We start from the raw sequence: 17,001 nt of genomic DNA, 5'->3' as shown, positions 1-17,001 counted from the left end.
TCCTGGCGTCTCTGCTGGAGCTTGTCCAGCAGCTGCTGCAGCACCTCCCTGGTGAGCTGTGGTTCTTCACCCAAGGCCTTCCACAACTCAATGGCACATCTGCAAATTCAGAAACACACGTCAGAGCTTTCCTGCTTGGCCATCTCTTGCCCTCCCCAGGGAGAGGCTTGGAATACCAGAGGAGACAGCCACTGGTGCAGGGAGGCTAAGGCAGGGCAAGTCCCTTCAGAGAAAGTTGTATTTATTCCTTTCCCCGAATGGGTTCCTGTTTCTAAAGCGAACCCACTCTTTCCAAGACAGTGAGCATGTACTGACCACTGAATGACCACCAAACTGTGACCCGCAGACTGCAAAATTCTGCTCTGTTACACTTGGGTCAGTCCCGAGAAACTTGCCTGACATCATTGGAGTTCCTCTGGCTCTTTGGGGGGTCTAACGGAGACCCAGCATTTGGCCAAGTGTCTCTTAGCAGCTCAATTCTACTGCAGTGTGGTGGACAGGGTCAGAGAGTGAGTCAGCACATGCCCTGATCTGAGAAGATTCAAGAGCTTGGAAGAGGAGATTGTAAAGCCCTATGTGACAGAGATGGAAGGAAAGTAGGACTGAAATCCCCCTCCTCCATTCTTGCGGATCTAAGTCCTGCTTGTCCCCACAGGCATCTGCAGAGGGAGACTGCAGATGGATCCAAAAGACTTCCAGTCATTTGACTTCCAAGTTTGGTGAGGAAGGAGGGACGTGGTGGTGAAGCCCTAGGACATTGAGACCTAGGTTGGACAACTCAAGGGCAAATGCCCTGGAAGCAAGGTCTTCCGGAAGCTTGACTGAACTTCTGTGCCAATGCTGCCGAGTTTCTGTCACTTCTGAGCACAGCCCCTGGAAAGCACTGTGGCTGTTCCAAGAAATTCAGACCTGATTCTGAAATTCAGAAAGGTTTACAAATCAAACACTCAAAGAAATCTGAAAACCAACACTGTATTCCTCTGATAACTGAATTGGGTAAGAAGTTCCATTTCTTTCCTGCCGCTCTTCAATTTGCTCTGCAGTGTGACACAAATTTCTCTCAGGTCTGTGCAGAACTGCATTGCAGAAGATGCCAAGGAAAGCTGGACTTTTGACCTCTGGCTAGGGTTCAGTTGGGTTTCATGGCCCCGAGGCACATGGGGGTTGTGTTACAAACCCCTCAGCTGGCTGACCCTTCCAAGTGATCAGCAATAACCAGCAGGACTGAAAGTTAACAATCTATTGAGGTGGAAAGAGGCACTCCCCCTTCTCAGAGCTATTAATGCTGGCTGTCTGCTTGCTGCACTGCATTTAGGATCTGGTCATGTGGGGATGATTTTTTTGTTGATTTGATTTTCTTTTCTTTTGGATCAATAAGGGCTGGAAATGTCTGTCTTAAGAGATTGACCTCTGCCCCACCGCTCCATAAGGATGAGTGCATTTTGTCACCAATTCCTCAGCCATGGAATAACTGGGGGGTCTGACGACAAGTAAGAATCCTGCACTGGTCTCCAGGGGATAGACAGATGGGCCTCATGGGCCTTTTCCATCTCTGCCTTCTCTCCTGCAGTAAGGAGCAGCCAGACCTCATGAGCCAGGGATGTTGAGTGAGCCCCCAAATCATTGATTGGCCCTGTACTGGATCTGAGAGGAAGTGGGGTGACCCATAGAAATCAGGACAATATTGGAATTCTCCAGAAAAGTGGCATGTCTCCATCCCGGGGAGTGTAGGAGGAGGGGTTGGCTCCTCAGTGGCTGGGCCTGGCCATCTCTTCTTCGTAAGCGTGGACAGCTCTCTGCACAGCAGGAAACTCCCTCCAACTGTGTGAGCCCCACGGACCCCTCCCGGCCTGTGGCCTGTCAGTAGGAGCAGGAAGAGAACTACTGGACTGAGGAGATAACAAAGCAGCTCCCTACCTGTGCGATGAGAGCGTGTGAGCCACACAGGTTAGAACCACGTCCTGGGGGTGGGAGCGAGCCAGCAAGGCCATGGCCCTGAGCACTGCTCTTCTGGCTCTGGGATCACAGCTGTTGTCGAGCCAGATTAAGATCCCTCCCACGACGTCTCCAACCTGGAAGAATGCCAGAAAGTTGAGGGATGGATTTATCAATGAGTGGCCTCCTCCCAGGGAAGCCCTCCTGGCAGCCCTGCAAGCCTCCTCTGACCTCGGTTGCCTATCTTGGCTACTCCCTAAGAGCCTTTGACAAGTCCAGGAACCCCAGTCTTCCTGAGGTCTGGGTTAGCACCTTCAAGCTCAAAAACACGCACAAAACCTTAGAGTGCGCACAGTCCTAACTCTCCTGATGTCCCAGGGCCTTTCCTGCCGTAGCAAACGGCTCTCAGCCCCGCTCTCAAGGGCTTCCCTCCAGGAGCCTTTCCTCCATCTCTGCAACGTCCTTTTAGCTCTTTCTTGCACAATCCGTTCCTCCAGACCAGTGGTTCTCAACCTAGGTTCCATTGTGGGACACATCCAATCCGACCTGTTTGTCCCTGAGGATGTCCCAAAGGGGCGCAGCTCTGTGCTGACCGGGCCACAGGTTGAGAAGCACTGCTCCAGACCCAGCTGGTTCGACCGATGTATCCCAGAGCCCATGGCAGAGATGGGAGGCAGGGCTAGTTGGGTGGGGCTAGCCAGCTCCCGGCCCCAGTCTCTTAAGTCCCCAGTCTCTAACCTCGGATTCATGCTATGGCACTTAGAAGAGCAGTGCAGACAAGGTGACTTGGGCTGGAGCCCAGGCTCTGAAGCCACCCTCCTCCCCAGGCTTCAGAGATCAAGTTCCACCCCAGCCCAGAAGAGTCTGCATTGCTGTTTTGGCCCCTCAGTGCCAGCCCTGGGAGCCCAAGTCCATAGGGACAGGCTTTCAGGCTCCTGCTGCAGAGTTTGCAACACAGGGAGACAGACCCTAAAGGGACAAGCCACCCCCTAGGACTCTTCCGTGAGGAATTGGTCATTGCTCTTTCCTCTCTCGAACAAGGAGCAGAAGCTACAAGGCGGGTGGCTGGATTCTGTTGACCTGTTCTGCTAGCAGGAGTTAGAGCCCTGCACAAATCAATCTGCTGATTGAGGGGCCATTTGTTAACTTCCCGCTGGGACCTGTTGGAAAGAAGGAACTCGGGCAGAGACAGGGATGACCTGCAGGAAACCCTTGGAACAGGCAGGTTGGAGAGGAAGTTCAGGCTGAGGATTCTGTTCATTGATTAGTCTCAGAGTTTCCAGGAAAGCCAAAGCCCAGGAAGGGACTAAGTCTGCACTTCTGCGCCACGTGCAGGCGGTCTTTGGAGAAGGGCTTGAATGTCGCCTATCCCCGTGGCCAAGCGATGAATGACAAGGGGCTGAGCCAACTTTCCAATCCCATGCCAGTGTCCCAGGAATGGTTTCCGAGGAGAGGAACTTCTCCCATCCCCCTCTCTGCGCAGCATCCCCCTGCCCCATTGCGGGAGTCTCTTACTCTCTCCATCTTGTCTCCGTGGAGAGATACGATGGCCCTCAGCTCTTCCTCTGCGGCTCTAAATCTCTGCAGGGTGGGTGTTGTCAGACCCTTCACGGCTGCCATCAGCAGGGCATGGAGCGGGGCTGAGGAAGGGTGCTCCCTGGGGGTCTGCAAAGAACAGGGACAAAGCCTGTTGGGATTGAGTATTTCCCTCGGGCAGCTGCCCTGGAACAGTCTGTCCCCGGGGGAGGCTGGCAGTGCCGAGGGAGCGTGGAGACTCCGGCTGAGCCCTTTTCTTCAAAAGCCTCCCCAGGTGCTAAGGTTTCCTCAGCCTTTTGTCCCCTCTCTGGCCCCCTCCCCTGAGAAGAGACGGGAGCCTCTCGGGCAGTGCTGGGACCCCAAGGGACACCCCGTTTCCTCCCTCGCTAGCCCCTCCTCACAGGAAACCCCGCTTTTGCTGAGAAAGCCTCAATGTCCTGCAAAGCCCTTTCGAGTTGCTCCTTGAGTGTCGCTGAGGGGTCACTGGAGAACCTGCCCCAGGTCCCATCCCACCCCGAGCGCCTGAGGAGATTGGCTCAGCAACTCTGGCAGCCCACAGTGTCTGCGAGGAAGGGACTGAGAATAGGGCCCAAACGGAAACGCCCTCTTCCTTCCCCACCTCGCAGCCTGTGGGGCTGCCAGAAAACAGGGAGGAATCGCCGTCAGGACAGAAAGTAACTGAGACTGAAGAAGCAAGTTTGCCTGGCTGAGGAGAAGCCCAAAGCGTGGGCCTCTGGGGCCAGAGCCCTGGGGGTGAGAACTCACTGGGCACAATGTTACTCCAGGGGTCCTGGTTCCAGGGTCACCTCAACCCAGGGCTTGGGGTGCTGGAGGCCTTTGCCCTGGGGTCTCAGGGCACCCCCTGGGGATTACTGCAGCTGGCCTGCATGGCGCTGGATTAGCACCGTCTGTCCTGGTTGCCAACAGCTGAGGGGTAGCTCAGTGGTTTGAGCATTCGCTAAACCCAGGGTTGTGAGTTCAATCCTTGAGGGGACCATTTCGAGATCTTGGGTAAAAATTGGGGTTTGGTCCTGCTTTGAGCAAGGGAGTGGACTGGATGACCTCTTGAGGTCCCTTCCAACCCTGATATCCTAGGATGCAGTAGAGCACGGCGGAGTGGCACACTCGCCTCCATACTCCAGACCCCCGGCGGGTCAGAAGGTCCCAGAATTGCATTTTTGTTTTTGTATGCGCTGCAGGGTGCTCTGTCCCAAAGAGGAAGAGTTACAAAGGTGTCTAGAGGCTTTTGTAACTCGGACAGAGCCCAGATGTTGGCAGGTGGGAGGAAACCTGGAACCTCTGGAGCTTAGTGCAGGAGCCTTGACCACAGGAGTGAAAAGCCAAGAGGCTGTTAGCTAAGGCTCTAGAGCAGACTCCTTTTCTCTGTGTCTCAAAGTGGTCCTGGTGCCACGAGATGGGCCAGAACCCCACAGCCAGGAGATATGTGGGTTCCCCCGACCAGGGCAGGGATGGGCCTGGTCTGATTTTCAGTCGTGCCTGTGTGCCATGGAAAGTGCATCAGAATCGGGCACCTGAGTCAGGCACTTCTGCCAGTCCCACAAAGCACCTCTGGACTTCTTTAGGTGCCTAAACCCCTTTGTCAAAGCGGGCCTCGTTCAAGCGACCCAGATAAAGACTGGCTGGAGTTGATCACCCTTGACGAGTGTTTCTTTTCAGCCCCTGGGAGATATTCCTACACACAGCAAGGGATGCTTTCCATGAGCACGGCCACACAGCACCATTACCATCGTCATATGGGAGCTGCTTGTTAATGAGGGGCTGGGAGTGCGCTCTTCTTCCTGCTCTTCTGGGCTTCCTTTTTCCCACTTCCCCTTCGTGTCAGACGGCTCCTTCTTCGTCCCTGCAGCAGAAAGAAACATTCTTAACATTTTGCTTTTCCATGTCTTCCCCCTGGTTTACAGAGGATGGAAGTTGGGCCCAGAGCCCTGAAGTGAATTGCCCAGGGTCAGACTGAAGGTTGTTGGCAGAGCTCAGCAGAGAACTCCGCTCTCCTGACTCCTAGCTGGAGGCTTTAACCACACAAGGCTTCCTCTTCCCTCGGGGCCAGTTTCTTTTCAATGGTGTCCTCTACTCTTCCCCTCCCCTTGCACCCCTTTCCTGTCAGTGATGGGCACCTGGCCTCCTTTTGCATTGAACCCCCCAAGAAGGAATGACTCAGCTGTGGTACGGTTCCCAGCTGTGACCTGCTGAGACCTCTGGAGCATTTTCTTGAGGAAAGGGACCCAATCCAGGAGAAAAGAAAGGATTTCCTCCAACGTCCAGCCTCTCTCTTCTCCTTCCAGCCTGGAACAATGTTAGTAGTCCCCACCCCACCGTGCCAGATCCCCAGAGGAGGGTGACCTGACATTGTCAGCTCTCCCCACCTCAGCCATGGACCTCTGCCACCCTCTATATGGATTCCAGAGCCGGAGGTACCCATCACTGTCCCATGAGATGGCCCTGATGTCGAGGCTTGTCGAGTGACTGGTGTGAGTGTTCCTCACATGCTCCTCGTGAACCATGTGGATTGAACCATCTCACCTGTAAGATCCACTTCGACTTTGTCTGTCGTCTCCTGCAGCTTCACCTCCTCTGCCTCCACCTGGGTCTCCGCTGCTTTCTTCTGCAGGGACAAGTGTGTCCACCTTCTTGGAGAGGAAGCTGTTCTCTCCTCACTGCTCTCTGCCATCGAGTTGTGGGATTGGCAACAGACACAGAGTCTTTTCATGATGGTCCATGAGCATTTTCTTCCCTGGGGGTTCTCTGGCAAGGCCTGTTCTTGGGGGCTGAGGCCAGAGCATGCCTCAATGGCTGCAGGTTGGACGAGCACTTTGTGCACATGGATCTCTCTGTGCTCCCGAGAGGCGAGTCTTTGGAAAAAGGAACGAAGCCTGGAATAGAAAGAAGGAGGAAATGGGTTTTTCTGTCCTTCTCGAAAGGAAGGGAATTAGTTTGCCCAGGATTCCCAGATCCACGAGAGTGGTCTTTTGAAGCCATCTGCTCCTCTAATAGCCAGGACTGGTTGCTGCAACCAAGAAGATATGCAACCCAAGACCGCCCAGACTGGGTCAAACCAAAGGTCCATTTAGCCCAGTACGCTGTCTTCTGACAGTAGCCAGTGCTGAGTGTCCCAGAAGGAATGAACAGGGAATCATCAAGCGATCCATTCCTGTTGCTCATTCCTGGCACCTGGCAAACAGAGGCTAGGGATAGAAAGAGCAAAAGGTCAGTTTCTATGTTCTTTGCCTGGGCCTAGTTGCAAAAATGCTTCCTTCTTAACCCCACTCCTTTGTGCACAGAATGTTGGGACTCTGGGAACAGATCGGGCCAAGCTGCAAACCAAGAATCCTCTGTTCCCAGAGAAGCCAGGAAAAGGAAGAAAAGATTGTCATCTCGAGGGTTTGAGGGTCTGGAAGGATGAATTAGCAGCTGCAAATATGTTGACTTCTTCTCAACTATTTGAAAATCTGGAATGTATTAGCATGGGGGAAAGAATCAGTCAACTTGAAATGAAGAATGACCCATATTATTTCCAACATCCAGTCAGAAGTTAGGCCTCCAAAACAAGGACAAAGAAATCACAGCGAGACCCATGACAAATGTAGGCGACAGTTGATTGAAACCCCTTTCCTGGAAAGGAATTGCAGGGCGGGGGGGATCGACACATCTCTTTTCTCTAGCCCAAGGGGGTAGAGTAGAATTTGTAGAGAGTTTTGAGATCTATCGCCATGAGATTCTTTCTGAGAGAACTACCAAGATGACAGCCAGGGGATGGGAGTGGAGCTGTATCACTTTCAATATCTAAGATTAATTTCTTCTGCATTATTTGAGCTCATTTATGTGCATTTCAATCATGTAAATTCTGAGATCGATATTCTCTCAACACACATTTCTTTGGCAGTCATGACAGGAGACAAAGGGTTTCTATTCCCAACTTGAAGGCAAGGAGTGCATTAGGGGCGACTCCAAGGGAAAGACTATTGATGGAGATCTCAATCTAAATTCTACACGAGTTTTGTTATCTTCCCTTTTGGTTCTATCCCTGGAAATTCCCCCCGACTAGTCTGCTGAAAGATAAAATCATCTAAATCTGCCTCCAAAGAACCTGACAGGCTGAAGCAGGAGGAGACCTGAGAGATGGCCACTTTCAAATCAAAAGGGAACGCTGAGACCTGCCTGTTGCCACACCCGCCCCCACCCGTCCCGAGGAGAAGGAGGCACCGACCTGTCGTGTGCGATCTAATGAGCAGGGAAAGAATCTGGGAATTACCTTCTGTAAAAACTCATCCTTTTGTTCCTCAAACACCTGTGGAAATAGCTGATTCAAGAAGTTGCTGACAGAGGGATGGTCCGCGTCTCTCAGCAGCTCCTTGGGTCACCAGCCGTTGTCAACCAAGCCAGTTGGCAGACTGACGGCAGGGCAAGAATGCTGACGCCGAACCCTCTTTGCTGTTGGCCTCCGTGACATCACAATCAGCTTGTGCATAAACACACACAGACCCCACCCAGAGAGACACACCCCCACTGAGCAACTCCCCACCCTCCTTCCCAGCACTTCCTGCCCACCCCAGAACAGCTGTTTCATGGAATTGAGGATGCTCCGGGAGGGTCAGTTCGGGGCGGTGCATGGGATTCACATACTTGGGGCAGTGCATGGGATTCTTCTCTCCTCAGTGCAGGGCTCAGCACTTGTCCTTGCTGAACCTCATCAGATTTCTTTTGGCCCAATCCTCTAATTGGTCTGGGTCACTCTGAACCCTATCCCGACCCTCCAGCGTATCTCCCTCTCCGCCCAGCTTAGTGTCATCTGCGAACTTGCTGAGGGTGCAATTCATCTCATCCTCCAGATCATGCACGAAGATGGTGAAGAAAACCGGCCCCAGAGTGACCCGTGGGGAAGCGGGGGAGGGGGTGGAGGAGAGGAGGCAGACGGTGAGTGGCAGGGACCCCACAGAGGGGGGTGCAGTGGAGGAGAGGGGGAAATCATCCAGGCAGCGGTGGGCAGTGTGGGCTGGGAGAAGGGGCGAGGCAGATACAGGAAGAGATGGAGCACAGGCGGGGCACTGGGGCCAAGGCACCCGGGGCCTGGTCATCGTTGGCACCAGGAGAGGAGAGGAGAGAGAGAGAGACAGAGACAGAGTGTGTGTGATGGCCAACATACTAGAGGAGAGACAGAGAAAAACATGGTAGGATAGCAAGCAACTCACCTCCTGGAGTCATCTGTGATGAAGCGGGACTTCATGTTTCCTCTGAATTGTGTGGGGGTGCCTCAGTTTCCCCTATGCAGTTCTTAAGGATCTAGGTGGTGGGGTAAGGGTGTATGATCGTTGCAGAGCTCTGGAGGGCAGGTGTGTGCAGGGGTCTGGACACAGAGAATGGCCGACACCCTCTTTCCTGGCACCTGATGCCCTGGGCCCTTCCCCCCTGTGAGGTGAGAGCTAAAGGGTTGGAGAACAAAGGAATCGGGTGCCCTCCTGGCCGGGGACAGGGACAAAGCCCAGAGGAGGAGGGGCTGGGGGGAGTTTCAGTTGAGGGCTGGCTGGAGACATGGAGTGAAGGGCAGACGGGGTTGTCTGGCACCCTGCCCCCCAAAATGGACCCGGCTGAGGCGTCCTGTTCTCTGCACCTACAAGCTCTGTGTTAGACCATGTCCCTGTCGTCTAATAAACCTCTGTTTTCCTGGCTGGCTGAGAGTCCCGTCTGACTGCGGAGTTGGGGGGCAGGACCCTCTGCCCCCCCAGGACCCCGCCTGGGCGGACTGGCTGTGGGAAGCGCAGGGAGGGGCAGAGGAGGCTGAAGGCTCCGAGGTCAGAGCCAGGAAGGTGGAGCCGGGGGAGCTGTGTGTCCTGCAGACAGGCTGCTCCCCGAGAGGAGACTTCCCCAGAGTCCTGCCTGGCTTCCTGGGGAGCAGTCCCAGAGCATCGCCCGGGGACCCCGGGACATCCTCCTCCTCGATGAAACCTTCTGCTGTGTGACGTGTTGTGTGTGTCGTGTTGCATGTGTCGTGTGACGTGTTGTGTGTGTGACTTGTGTGTCGTTTTGTGTGTGTGAGACGTGTTTATGTGTGCGTGTTGTGGTCCATGTTGAGTGTGTGTGTGCCATGTTGTATGCCGTGTTGTGTGCATGTGACGGTGTGTGCCGTGTTGTGTGCTGTTTTGTGTGCATGTTGTGTGTGTCGGTATCATGTGTTGTCTGAGATTTTTGTGTCTCGTGTCGTGTGCCGTTTTGTGTGTTGTGTGTCGGTGTCGTGTGTTGTGTTGTCTATGTGTGTCATGTTGTGTGTGAGTGTGTGATATTTTGTGTGCGATGTTTTGTGCATCGTGTTGTGTGTGTGTGTCACGTGTGCCGTTTTGTGTGTCATGTGAGGTGTTGTGTGTCGTATTGTGTGTGGGTGTCGGTGTCATGTGTGATTTCTGTGTCATGTTGTCTGCCGTTTTCTGCGTCGTCTTGTGTGTGTGTGTGTGTGTGTGTGTCGGTGTCGTGTGTTGTGTGTGATTTTTGTGTGTCATGTTGTTTGTGTGTGTGAGTGCCGTCTGTCGTGTTTTGTGTGTGTGATGTTTTGTGTGTGATGTGTGTGTTGTCTTGGGTGGCCACACAGGGTAAAGCACAAAGCATTCCCCTCACAGAGCAACAGTGACAGGGGGTGGCCACTGCTACGAATTATACCCGACAGGTCACGCACAGGAACTGCTGCGAATTCTACCCGATTGGTCCCGCACAGTTCGAGTCTAGGCTGAGGCACACGAACGAAGTCCACAGCGGCAGGTTCCCAAAAATACTACGTTTATTACGCTCGAGCGTGGTGCCCACCTGCTCTTCAGGAGGGGACCCCGCAGGCAGGTTATACAGAGATTACAGACCTTTTAGCAAGGCACGTTGCCCTCGTGCATCGGAAACCTTAGCCAAGAGACAAACCCTTCCCTTAGCTACCACCTATCCCGGCTAGGTACATTCCCCGTGCTAAACCGTGACTTCAGCTACATTACATGGTCCTAAAGCAATGCACCAGGAACTTTTCTGATCAGGATGGGAGGCCCACAGCAAGGCCAGGAGGCAGGGAGTTAGGGACAGACAAAGAACAGAAACCGGGAGATAAAACAGGCTGGAGACAAGGGCGGGGGGGGGGCGGAGGATTTGCACAGGAATGCAGTATCTAAGAAACACTCCTCCTGGTGCACGATGTGCTTGCTTTCAGACAATGGTGGGCCCCAAACCAAAACGGAGTCACCCAGGCTAACTTTTCCTTCACACCACTCAGGGTCATGCACCAACCATTTCCCTCGTGGAGCAACAGTGACACCGGGTGGCTAATCCAGGTACTGCACAAAGCATTTCCCTCATGGAGCAACAGTGACACTCGGTGGCCACTCAGGGCAATGCACAAATAATTTCCTCAACGGAGCAACAGTGACACTCGGTGGCCAGTCAGTGAAATGCACAAATCATTTCCCTCCTGGCCCAACAGTGACAGTGGGTGGCCAATTCAGGTCATGCTCAAATCATTTCCCTCACGCAGCAAGAGTGACACCGGGCGGCCCCTTGGAGTAACACACAAATCATTTCCTCACGGAGCACCCGTTGCACAAACTGAGTTTAATAATAATAATAATAAACAAAAAATAGTTTCACTAGAAAAGGCAGATTTTCAGTGATTATAAGGGATAGCAAACAGAAGAAGGCAGATTACTAAGCAAATACAAATACACACACAAACTAAGCCTAAGATCTTAAAGAGACTGGATTCAAGAAGTAATTTCCCATCCTAAATGTCTTTGGGCAACTTGAAGAGTTTCTGTAGCTTAGACTTCCCGTTGTTTCTCTTTACAGACTAGACTCCTGTCTTAGTCTGGACTTCCCCCTTCTCATTCCCTTTGTCTCTTCAGGTACTTTCAGCAGCCTTTCTACTGCCCTGCATGATTTTCCTCCGCTCCGACTTCTCCATGGCTCCCGAGACCTCACCTGTGGGAATGCACACCTACCCGGGTCCTACAAAGGGAGACGGCACCAGGAGAGCAGAGGAGAGAGCGAGTTGGCGAACACACGAGAAGACGGCGAGTGCGGACGAGGAACTGGAAGCGCCGACCTGGCAGCCGGGTCTGCAGCGGGCAGAGAGCGGAGGCCTGGTTCCGCCTCCTTGGAAAGAGGCCCAAGCGGCTCAGGCCCCTCCTGCCGCGTTCCCCTCCGGCGAGAGCTCCGGCACCATTCCTCGCCAGAGCCGCTGCGAGAGCCGAGCCGGAGCCCTCGCTCCCCAGCGCTCGACGGGGGCTGGGAATCTCGCCCTCGGCCCTGCCGCCCTCTTCCCTCCCGCCCACACCGGCCCCACGCGCCGCCCAGAGACCGAGTTCCCCCGACCGTCCCCGCTCCGCTCTCGCCCCCGCGGGGGGTCGTCTCCGGGGTGGGATTTCGGTGTCGTGTCCTCTGCCGTCTTGTGTGTGTGTCGCGTGTCGGTGTCGTGTCGTGGGCATGTGAGACGTCGTGTGTGTCAGTGTGATTGCAATCTCGCTGTGTGTGAGTCCTCGTGAGTCGGCGGGGGTGTGTGTGTGTGTGTGTGGGGGGGTGTGAGTTGTGTGTGGTGTGTGTCTTTCGGCGTGGGCGTGTGTTGTGTTGTGTGTGGTGTGTGGGCGTGGTCGTGTGTGTTGTGTTGTGTTTTGTGTGGGGGGGCGTGTCGTGTGGTGTGTTGTGTGTTGTGCATGTGTCGTGTGTGGGGGCGTGTGTTCTGCGTGCGTTGTGTGGGCGTGTGTGGGTGTGTGTTGTGTGGGCGTGTCATGTGTGGGCCTATGTGAGAGAAGTTGTGTGTGTGTGTGAGACGTCATGTGTGTGTGTGTGTGTGAGACGTCGTGTGCCTTGTGTGTGTGTGTCAGTCGTTGTCTGTGTCGTGTGTTTGTCGGTTTCATGTGTGTCAGTATCGTGTGTCGGCGTGTGTGTGTGTGTCGGCATGTGTGCGACATTATGTGTCGTGTGTTTGTGTGTGGACGTGTGTGAGAGCCATCGTGTGCCTTGCATGTGTGTCGGCGTGTGTGAGAGACGTGTCTCTGTGTGTGAGACGTTGTGTGTCATGTGTGTGTGAGACGTGGTTGTGTGTGTGTTGTCTTGAGTGTTTTGTTCAGTGTGTGATGTGTTATGTGTGATTTGTGTGTGTGTGACGGGTTGTGTGTCGTGTTGTGCGCGCGTGCGACGTCTCCCATGATCACGCAGTTTCCATGAGTATTTACTTCATTAAAAGCATTAAAGAGGGCTCGATCCATATCCACATGAGATCCCGGCGGTCTCTAGCAGACTCCAAGCACTATCCCAGGGGAGGCTCGAGTCGTTTTCTTCCCCAATGTCATTTTTGCCCAGACGGACTCTGTCTTATCCATTCCATCGCGGATTTCTTTACATTCGACCTCCTCATTGATAGACAATCCTACTCCACCACCTTGACCTTTATTTCGGTCTTTCCTAAAGAGCACATACCCTTCAACACCCGTAGTCCAGTCATGACGACTACTCCACCCTGTTTCTGTTATCCCGAGAATATCTGCAAAAAGAAAAGGAGTACTTGTGGCACCTTAGAGACTAACCAATTTATTTGAGCATGAGCTTTCGTGAGCCACAGCTCACTTCATCAGATGTGTACCGTGGAAACTGCAGCAGACTTTATATACACACAGAGAATATGAAACAATACCTCCTCCCACCCCACTGTCCTGCTGGTAATAGCTTATCTAAAGTGATCAGCAGGACAGTGGGGTGGGAGGAGGTATTGTTTCATATTCTCTGTGTGTATATAAAGTCTCCTTTTCTTTTTGCGAATACAGACTAACACGGCTGTTCCTCTGAAACCGAGAATATCTGGTTTCACTTCCTGCACCAGTACCTCTAGTTCCTCCATTTTGTTACCAAGGCTCCTCGCATTGGTGTACAAACATCTTCATTTTTGCTGTTTGGCCTCCCTCACCTTCTTTACCCAATGAGGCACGGTCATTCTACAGCCAGCAGAACCTACTAGACTGGTGTCCACACTGACCTTCCTCCTTATAGCCATTCCCCTACCCACGACTGTATCCTTTCTTACTTTCTTTTCTTCCCTCTCAAGGCTAAAATCCGGCATGGAGATTACCTGGACATTCCCCAACCAATCATCTCCCCCAGATTCCTAGATTAAAGCTCTCTGAATCAGTTGTGCCAGCCTCCATCCTAGAAGTCTGTTTCCTTCCCTACTCAGATGAAGTCCATCCCGAGAGAACTGTCCTCTGTCCAGGAATGCCTCCCAGTGGCCATACATCCCAAAGCCCTCCTTCTAGCACCACTGCCTGAGCCATCTGTTGACAGTCATAATCTTGTCACGCCTTTGTTGACCTTCTCCAGGAATAGGCAAAATCCCACCACAGATCACCTGAGCCTCGATTTCCTTAAGCGTCTTCCCCAGCCAAGCACAGTCTCCCTTAATCCTTTCCAGCGAGAATCTAGCTGTATCATTTGTTCCCACATGAAGGATAATTAGGGGATTCTTTCCCGTTCCCTTTAGGATCCTTTTCAACCTCACATCTACATCCCGTATCTTAGCACCTGGAAGACAGCACACCCTTCTATTCTCTGGATCAGCTCTGGTTACAGGCCTGTCTAGTCTTCTCAGTAAAGAGTCCCCGATCACATAGCCCTGCCTTTCCCTGGTGACGATGCTGTTCTCCAGTCTATCCCCTGTTCCCTCTGGCTGCAAGTTCTTTCCATTCCTATTCTCCCTTGTAATCCTCTTCTACCCATCCTGTATCCTCCTGGGGCTCATATTTGGTGTAGTCTCCATTGACTCTTCCCCTTTTCCCATAGGACTAGCCACTCTTCTCTTCCTCCTTGCCCCTCCACCTTCAGTGACTACCTGTTGAGCCCCTTCTTCATTTTCCAACTCTCAAAACCTATTCCTGAGCTCTATTTCTCCTTCACGAGCCCGTCTTTTCCTCTGCCTGGTTCTTGTAGTCACATGCTTCCACTGACCACTTCCCTCACCCAGCAGTCTCCCCTCAGAATTTCTCAGTCCTGCTTCCATCTGCAAGTCTGAGCTTTTCCCTTCAGATACCTCATGTCTTTGCTCCATCATCTGCTCAAACCCCTTTCTAAACTCAACCAGACTTTCCACCTGCATCTCCAAACCTCAGATCTTCTCCTCCATCAGCTCAAGCAGACGGCATTTCATGCAGACAAAACTCTTACCAGGTCCCCCCTCCAGGATCATGGACATACGGCAGCTTCCACAGCCAGTCATCTCCATTGTGTCTTCCACGACATGAGTCACTCCCACCGCTGCCTCCGTGTCTGTCATCGCCTTCCCACCTAAATCCTGTTCACCTGGGAAACACCCAAACCCCACCCCCCACAGCAACAACAAACCCCAAACAAGCACCACAAGACAAACTCCCCCTCAGACTCCCCTGTTTACAGCCCTGTTTGCTGGCTCCTGTGCCACGGCCTGACCCTTCATAGGACCCCGAGTCAGAGAAGCCCCAGCCCCGAATCAGGGCTTAGCTTCTCTCCCAGCACAAAGCCCCCACAAGCCTCGACACGTACACATAATCCCAACACACAACCAAATACCAACACCTTCTCCCCCACACCATTCACAGCTGTTGGTGGGTCTTGGGGAAACCCTGGTGGACCAGCGGGGGCGGGTGTCTGACGGGGTGGGTGGGGCGGCAGGGGGCGGGGAGGGGCCCAGCTGGGAGGTGGAGGGGTCTGTGTGGTGGGAGCTGTGGGAGGGTAGGGGATGGATTGGTGCTGTGGGAGGAGGAAAGGGGGGTTGTGGACAGGGGGCGATTGGGTTGTCGGGATGGGGACTGGGTCTGGGAGGGATGTGGGGGAGGGAGAGGCTATAGGGGACCTGGATCGGGGACTTGGGTCAATGGCATGGCTGCGGCGGTTGGGTTGGGTTGGGAGGGGCAGCACCATGGCAGCCCCCAGGGGGACACAGCATGGCTGTGGGGGGCTGTAGGGAGGGGAGGGGTCTGTGGGGTGGGGTGTCTCAGCTGGGTGGGGTGGCTGCGACATGTGGGGAGCGGGGGGGGGGCAGAAGGGGGGCCGGGGGCTCTGAGCCGTTCTGGAGAGCCCCCGGCCGTGCCCCTGCCGTCCCCCCCCCAGCCTCCGCTCCCGTCGCCGCCGGCCCATGCTCCGGGCAGCGGGGCGACGAGCCTGGCCGACCCCGGGGCTCTGTGCGGTGCGGCCCGGCGGCTGGTCCTGGGGCTCCAGGCAGCGCGGTCAGGGGGCAGGGAGCAGGGGAGGGGTGGGGTAGAGGGGAGGGGAGTTCGGGGGTCAGGGGCTGGGGGGTGGATGGGGTCGGGGTGGTGAGAGGGCGGGGAACAGGGGGTTGAATGGCAGCAGGAGGTCCCGGGGCGGTCAGGGAGAAGGGGTGGTTGGATGGGGCAGAAGGTCCGGGTGGCAGACAGGAAGGAGGGGGGGGTTGGATGGGGCAGTGTGGGGCTGTTAGGGGCAGGGGGATCTGGAGCCCCTCAGGGAACAGAGGGGTTGGATGGGGCCGGAGGCCCGGGGCGGCCGTCCGGGGGCGAGAAGCAGGGGTCAGATCGGGGCGGGGGCCGGGCCATGTCTTGCTGTTGGAGGAGGCCCAGCCTCCCCTAACTGTCCCTCCGTACAATTTCTGAAACCCGATTCGGCATCAGGCCAAAGTTTGCCTGCCCCTGGGTTAGGGCCTGATTCATGCAAAGACCCATTGGGAGTGTGTGAACATTGCCCCATTTCTGAAACTGGAAACAACCCCCTGCACAGGGCTGGGAAAACAGAGCAGAGCGCTGGAGCCTGAACCCCCTCGTCAGAGACTGCGATGAAATCCTCTCAGGCATTGGCATCCAGACAGCAGGAGTATCTGGCTGTGTCGACTCTCTCCTCTGGCCCTGAGCGACCAGCACCCCAGCCAATGCCTGAGATGACGGGGCGTCCAGGATTTCCAGGTTTATGGATCTTGGGTAGCAGATAGAAGACCCCTGGTCGGGGTTCCAGGGGCGGGTCTGTGCAGATTTGTTCTTGTGCTTTTTCAGGGAGTTTCTTGAGCAGATTGTGCAGTTTCTCTTCGTCACCCTGAGTGGGATCAGAGGGGAATGGGCTGGAGAATGTGGAGTTGGAGAGCTGCCGAGCAGCCTCTTGTTCATATTCCGACCTATTCATGATGACGACAGCACCTCCTTTGTCAGCCTTTTTGATTCGGATGTCAGAGTTGTTCCTGAGGCCGTGGACGGTGTTGTGTTCTGCACGGCTGAGGTTATGGGCCAAGTGATGCTGCTTTTCGACCACTTCAGCCCGTGCTTGTCGGCTGAAGCACTCGAGTTGAAGTCCAGTCTGCTGTTTCGACCTTCAGGCAGAATCCTTCTTTTTCTCGTGTTGGTAGGAAGGTCTCTGTGGATTAGTGTGTTGTTCAGAGGTGTGTTGGAAATATTCCTTCCGTCGGAGACGTGGAAAGTCAGGTTCCAAGTCACCGCAGAACTGTATCATGTTCGTGGGAGTGGAGGGGCAGAAGGAGAGGCCACACAGGACACCCACTTCCTGGAC

The sequence above is a fragment of the Caretta caretta genome, chromosome 4, assembly GCF_965140235.1.
Source record: "Caretta caretta isolate rCarCar2 chromosome 4, rCarCar1.hap1, whole genome shotgun sequence".
NCBI lineage: Eukaryota > Metazoa > Chordata > Testudines > Cheloniidae > Caretta > Caretta caretta.
The sequence above is the reverse complement of the archived record's forward strand: the minus strand, read 5'-3'. Positions refer to the sequence as shown.